This window comes from Ailuropoda melanoleuca, chromosome 3 (genome assembly GCF_002007445.2).
Source record: "Ailuropoda melanoleuca isolate Jingjing chromosome 3, ASM200744v2, whole genome shotgun sequence".
Classification (NCBI taxonomy): domain Eukaryota; kingdom Metazoa; phylum Chordata; class Mammalia; order Carnivora; family Ursidae; genus Ailuropoda; species Ailuropoda melanoleuca.
In genome coordinates, this window is record NC_048220.1 from 142804389 (window position 1) to 142811539 (window position 7151).

The following is a 7151-nucleotide window of genomic DNA, read 5'->3' on the forward strand; positions in this document are numbered from 1 at the left end:
CCAGGGATGTGGGCTGCTTCAGTTTTGCAGGAGACAGTTAATCCCCCAGGATCATGACTTGGACCTTCATATCTCACCACAGGCTCTCCTGGGGACATGGGCCTTGTAGGCTTTGATTTTTAGTGTCCTACTGGACTTCTGAGTGAGAGGAAAACTAACCCTAAAGTAACGGATTATTTCTCATGCAAGTGTTTTGTGGCTTTCTCTATTCTCAACATTCTTATTGACACACACACACACACACACACACACACACACTACATACATACACACTTTCTTACACTCTCTCACACAGATTCACAAACACACATATGCATACTCACACGTTCACACATACACATGTACACACACACTCACACATCACATCTACACATGCACACGTGTGCCCATGCTGAGGCATTCCCTGGGCCCTCCGGGCATGACCTGAGGGGACTTTTCAGAATTGTGTCCGACTCATGTCTGAGTAAGCCAACACCAGGGCTCACTACTGCCCAGCAGTAGTTCATCAGCTGTGAGTCTTACAACCCCAGGGTTTGCAAAAAGTTTCTGGTAAATCTATGTGTGGAGAAACTGCTGTCTCCACACACAGGGGTCCCATAAAGAAAGAAGAAGTTGCAAAGGAAAGATAATATAAGATTGAGGCCAAAAAGCTGCACCAAGTAATAATAAAAGGAAAAACAGATTTCTAAAATTAATTACAGTAGCATATGTAAAAATGGCTGCCATGCAGTGGGTTCTTTAATACTGGTAACTTAAAAAAAAGTCTCTGTCCCCAATTTAGAATCTATAAATAGTGCTAATCTTTGAGAAGTGTTAATTCACCCTCTCAAGGAATGGGAATTCATATACTCTTCAAAAAATATGGACTTTTAAAAACCAGCAATGGTTAGAGAAGCCAAAATAAAATATATACCTTAGAATAGATTACGGATCAGAGTAGTTTATAAGTTAAGTACAAGGGTCCTTTGAGAATTTAGGGGCCAGGCATTTCTTCCTTCAATTTACTGTCATGATTATGCAAAAAAAATGTTATTTATACTTTTAATCAGAGCCAAAGCTGGATAATTTCTGCAACGATAATGCTTGTGAAATATATTCTATTCAGATTAACAGACTGGAAATTAACATATAAAGAGTAAAGGCTAAGAAATCACAGCTCCTGGGCAATGATGTTCTTGCTGTGAATTCATATACATAATTCAGCAGAGCAGACACCACAGATAGACCCATAACATTATTTTTTTGATGGTTTTTTAAAGCAATTTTAAATGGTTAACAAATTATTAGATCTTTATCTAAGATTTAGAAAGGTATTGAAATCAGCCAATGCCCAACTCTTAACTACCAGGGTAGCTACTGCCGAAAGTTTACAAGGTGTTGGGAATGTTGTGTTAGTGAGGAGGGGACATGGTCCCATGTGAGGAGGGGACACTGTCCCATGCGGGGAGCAGTCTTGTCCCCTGTCAGGAGGGGTCCTATCCCAATGGGAAGGAACCCTGTTCCATGCAGTGAGGAGACACTGTCCCATGTGGGGAGGGAGTGTTGCGACCCCGCCCCATTGTCTGGGGCATGTTTCAGTGCCCACTGGTGGGAGGTAGGCAGTAGAGGACAGTAGGACGGGCCATCTCCTTGAAGGCTACCCATTTCCTGTCACTTCTCCTGATATATGGCAGAGTTATTCCACATGATAAGAATGGGTTGAAGTCATGGGAATAAAAGTTGTACAATAGAAACAAAATCAGTCAACATTTGAACCCGATCAAATCCTGCACTCAGTCGTGGCCTGGCCATTCTTGCTAACGGGCAAGTTGACACGAAACCCCACCTCTTGTGGGTTCCTTGAAACCTGGTAGTTGTTGGTGCAATTGTCAGATGCCCAAACACTCAACCCTCCCACAGAGGTGTTCCAGGTTGGATATTTCAGTTTGGAATTCCTGCCTGTGGAGTTTTAAATACTTTCTGGAGACCCCACTTTCTCCTGGAATTCCAAGAGTGGTAACAAGAGCAATGATGTTCAGGTCTCGGGTGAGCAGGGAATGAACTCAGGACAGACTCTGGGACATTATAGATGGTTTTGATATGAATGTGTTAGTCTTCTCTCCTCACGGCACTCACCTGAGACCTGCTCTGCTGAACGGAACTCACTGAGTTTGGTGGGGTGGGGCCCAGGCCTGTGTCAGCATTTAATTTTCTGCTTTTGTAAAGTAACATGGTTGTGATGGTTAATTTTATGTGTCACCTCACCTGGGCTGTGGTACCCAGATATTCAGTTAAACACCACTTTAGGTGCTTCTGTGAAAGTATTTTTAGATGAGACTAACATTTAATTCAGTAGACTTTGAGTACAGCAGCATGAGTCCATAATGTGTGTGGGCCTGATCTAATCCATTGAAATCCTTAAGAGAAAAAGACCATTTTCAGAAGAAGAGGGAATTCTGCTAGCAAATGGCCTTTAGGCTTTAACTACAGCACTAACTCTTCCCTGGTCTCCAGCCTACTGGTCTACCTGCATATTTAGGACTTGCTAACTTCTGTAATCGTGTGAGCCAATTCCTTAAAATAAACTCTATCCGTGTATGTGTCTATCATCATCTCTCGACTCTATCCATCCATCCTATCAGTTCTATTTTTCTGGAGAGCCCTGATTAGTACAATGGTTATAACGGTGTAAACATAGGATATTATGTTAGGTCTGGTGCAACACCTGGGGGTCAAATTCATTTGTACTTTGTAAGAGAAATGTATAAATGACACATAAGCTCATTCATATTGAAACAGACTATAACTGTCCCTCTATTGGTCCAGATTTTGCTGCTAAATGAGAGGACCACATCCTCAGGGATTCAGGTATGGTACGTTGGGATTTGGAACTGTGTAGGAAGAATATGGAGCTGCATTCCTAGTTCACAGGTGATCCTCAGGACACCTTTGCCACGTGTCAGTTTTCAGAAGAGAGAACTGAGGGTCCGAGAGGTTGAGCTCCTTGCCTTGGGTCCTAACTAGAAGGGGAGAGAGGAAGTCTCCAGGGCTTGTGGCCTCCCCTTGCATTCTGCTGCCTCAGATCTGCGGCAAGGATGTCTTCCCACAGTTTAGATGTCACCTTGCAGAGAGACCCCCCCCAACCCTGCTGATGAGAAGGGTCCATAGCTAAGAGGTAAGGGGTGTTGAGTGTGCCATCAGACACTGTCATCCACATATCTTGTGTTCCACTGTCACAAATTGGGAAAGGGAGAGACTCCATCATGAACTCTCCAACCTGAGGCACTTCTGTATGGGACCAACACTCAACTGAATGAAACTAGGGTACAAGCAGGGTGAGTGGGGGCTCTTCCAGACCAACAGGAAGGGGCGCTTCTTCCAACTTAGGGGGAACTAACTGATGTGTAGGGCTGTGGTGAGGATGGTACCCCAGTTAGATTTTACAACTATGGCTGGATTATTGTTGCTAACCATTAGCTCATCTCTATAAAGAATGATGGGTCCCCCTCACTGCCACATTTCCTGCCAGAGCAGCCCCCTGGGAGGAGCGTGCACTCCCCTCACTGGGCTTAGCTAGGCATGTAAGATGCACTGGTCACTGAGATGTGAGCAGCCAGACATTTGGCATGGCTGAGCAGAGCCTTTGCACATGACCCCGTGGTTTGGCCCAGGCCCTGCAACGCCTGCAGCTCCCGCCTTCCACCATAGGAACAGCATGTCCCAGAACGCACTATCCTTTTAGCCTGAGTTCTGGAAGGAGAAGACCCGAGTTGCGCCAGACTGAGGCTGAAAGAGCCAAGTGAGGCCAAGTCATGACTGCCCCATCGCCAACTCGTGTCTCATGAGAAGGAAATAACTATTTCTGGTGCAAGCCATTGAGATGTTGAGGATGCTTATTGCCCCAGCAAAAGCTGAGAAATACAAATAATTTTGTTGAAAGTCTTGTTTTTTCCTGGTTGTTAGTTTTTTTTTCCTGGATAAACTCTGTCCATTATCTCTTATGAGTAATGAGGGGCTGACTGATGTCATGTACCATACTCTCACATCCTCAAATTCTACATTCTGTGTGTCTTACACATGCCAGTGGGTAACAGGTGCAAAGGTAGGTATTGTCTTAGTGAGGTCCTCTGCTGGAGACCTTCCTCCTGTTAGGGTTCAGCCAGGAATGTCCTCCAGCTGGTGAGCAGGGAAAGTGATTGAATGCAGGGAGTGTGGTGCACAGAATCTATGGGAGAGCTGCAGGAGGAGCCTCTAGGCAGAAGTCCCAGAGCCAGCTCCCAAGCTAAGAAGCCCCTGCTCTGTCTTGCTCTGGAAGGCTTGGCCCCTGCAGCAGACATGGATGGCATGGGAAGCTGTCTACAGCTCTAATGCTCGACTTCTGCTCAAGGCTGCCCAGTAGCGTGAATGCCACAGGCACGCCACCTTTCTCCCTGCTGGACCAATTTCAGATTGATATCGAGTGTGAGTGCTTTTCATGGGTGGGACGTTGTCTCCTGCAGGAAGTCTGGGAATTGCAACTCTAGCTTTCCAGCCTCTGCACGCGAGGGTAACAGACTGTCTGCACAGAGGTCCACCTCGTTTCTCTTTCTCTGGGTTATCTCTTCCTCTTCTGCTCTCATTCTTTCTTTGATGCTGTAATTACAAATGGAGAGGTTACCTTGACATTCAAAGCTAAGCTACCCTCTCCTTCTCTGCACTGCCACACACCAAGCATCTTGGATTAGCAAGGCTGTAGCTGTGTTTTTCAAGAGGGCACTGTTGGTCTTCTAGGGGGAAAACCCTTCATTGTGTGGGACAGTCTCGTGGTGATTAGCATCCCTAGTCCCCCACCTACTGTGCGCCCACAGTGTTCCCTTGGTAGCAGAATAGTGCTCCCCCACAAAGATACCCCAATCCTTGGAATTTATATGTTAGGTTGCATGGCAAGAGGGAATTAAGATAGCAGGTGGGATTAAGGTTGTTAATCAGCGGACCTCACAATAGGGGTGAGTAGCTCGGATTTTCCAGGTGGTCTCAGTGTCATCACTGGATACTAAAATGTGAGAGCGGGAGGCAGGAGGTTCAGAGGTGTGGAAGGTGTGAGGACAGAAGCAGAGGCCAGTGTAATGTGGCTGTTGGCTCCAAAGCTGAGAGACAAGCCAGAAGCTCAGGAATTCGGGCAGCCTCTGGAACTTGAAAAAGACAAGGCTTCAAGTTCTGCCCAGGAGTTTCCAGAAGGAACGCAGCCCTGCTGACACCTTCGTTTTGGCCCCGTAAGATTCATGTAAGAACGCCGACCTCCAGAATGTAAGAGAATATGTCTGTGTTGTTTTGAACCACTGTATTCACAGCAACAGGAGACTACAATCGTTCCCCAGGTGTGGTGACAACAACACGCTCCATCACATTTCCCAAGGCTCCCTGGGTAACTAGCAGCCCTTGCAAGGACCAGTTTATTCCATGTTGAGAAGGTAAAGAAGCAGGAGAAGGTTTCAAATTCCCCCCCCCCCCACTAATTTGCCTTTCTCTCTTCCTGAGCATGCACACATCACTTCTCCCCCCAGGAGGATTTTCTCCTCCAGACCAGGTGCCTCTGTATCCCCACTACACCAAAGACAAGGCTCCTTGTCCTTTGAAGAGTTATTCTGGAGAAATGGATGGGAATAATGAACCTGAAGACTTTGAGATCTGGTCTAGGGTTTGGTTGTAACTGCTTCTGACTCTCTACACTTTCAATCCAAGACTCAAGAGGGAAGACCAGCAGCATAAACTCAAGCAACAAATAGATATTGTGTGCCCACTGTTTGCTAGGCCTGTACATGCTGACACAGGCACCCTGCCTGCCTCCAAGCCTCACCTGGAGAAGACAGTGGGGTGGTATGTCCCCCATATCCTAGTCCACTACCTGGTTGGCTTGCCTGCTCTAATGTGGGATCTCAGGCCTCCTTCTTGGGGGTCTTACCTGGCCCCAGTGTATTTCTGGGGTTTTAAAGAGTATTTCATGTGCACTGACAAAGCCAAGACACTACTTGACCCTTCTGCTCTGAGTATGGATGGTGTCACTTACAAATCTTCGCCACTGGAAGTTACCAGAGGGCAGGAACTTTGGTAGACATTTTCCCCTCAAAGTTTTCTCCCTTGCCCTAGGGTGAGAGAGGAGAATATAGCAAAAATGAATAAAAGATTCTATATCTCCCTGCCCAAGATGGTTAATTTTATGTGTTAACCTGACGGCTAGGAGTGCCCAGATAGCTGGTAAAACATTATTACTTGGTGTGTCTGCGACGGTGTCTCTAGAAGAGACTAGCATGTGAATTGGTAGCCTGAGGAAAGATCACCCTCATCAATGTGGGTGGGTATCTCCCATCCATTGAGGGCCTAAATAGACCAATAAGGTAGAATAAGGGCAAATTTGCTCTCTGCTTGAGCTGAGACACCCATTTTCTGCCCCATGACATCGACACCTCTGATTCTTGAGCCTTCAGACTTCAACCTGGACTCACATTTGTGGCGCTTCTGATGCTCAGGCTTTCAGACTCAGATTGAATTACCCCAGCAGCCAGGCCTTTAGCTTGCAGATGGAACAACATGGGAGTGCTCAGCCTCCATAATCACATGAACCAGTTCCTTATAATAAATCTCTTTCTGTAAGACCTCAGTGTGAGACAGGAATCCATCAGAATTCTAGAGGAGAACATAGGCAACAACTTCTATGACATCGGCCAGAGCAACCTTTTACGACACATCTCCAAAGGCAAGAGAAACAAAAGATAAAATGAACTTATGGGACTTCATCAAGATAAAAAGCTTCTGCACAGCCAAAGAAACAGTCAAAAAAACTAAGAGACAGCCCACGGAATGGGAGAATATATTTGCAAAGGACACCACAGATAAAGGACTGGTATCCAAGATCTACAAAGAACTTCTCAAACTCAATACACGAGAAACAAATAAACAAATCATAAAATGGGCAGAAGATATGAACAGANATATGAACAGACACTTTTCCAATGAAGACATACAAATGGCTAACAGACACATGAAAAAATGTTCAAAATCATTAGCCATCAGGGAAATTTAAATCAAAACCACACTGAGATACCACCTTACGCCGGTTACAACGGCAAAAATAGACAAGGCAAGAAACAGCAATTGTTGGAGAGGATGTGGAGAAAGGGGATCCCTCCTACATT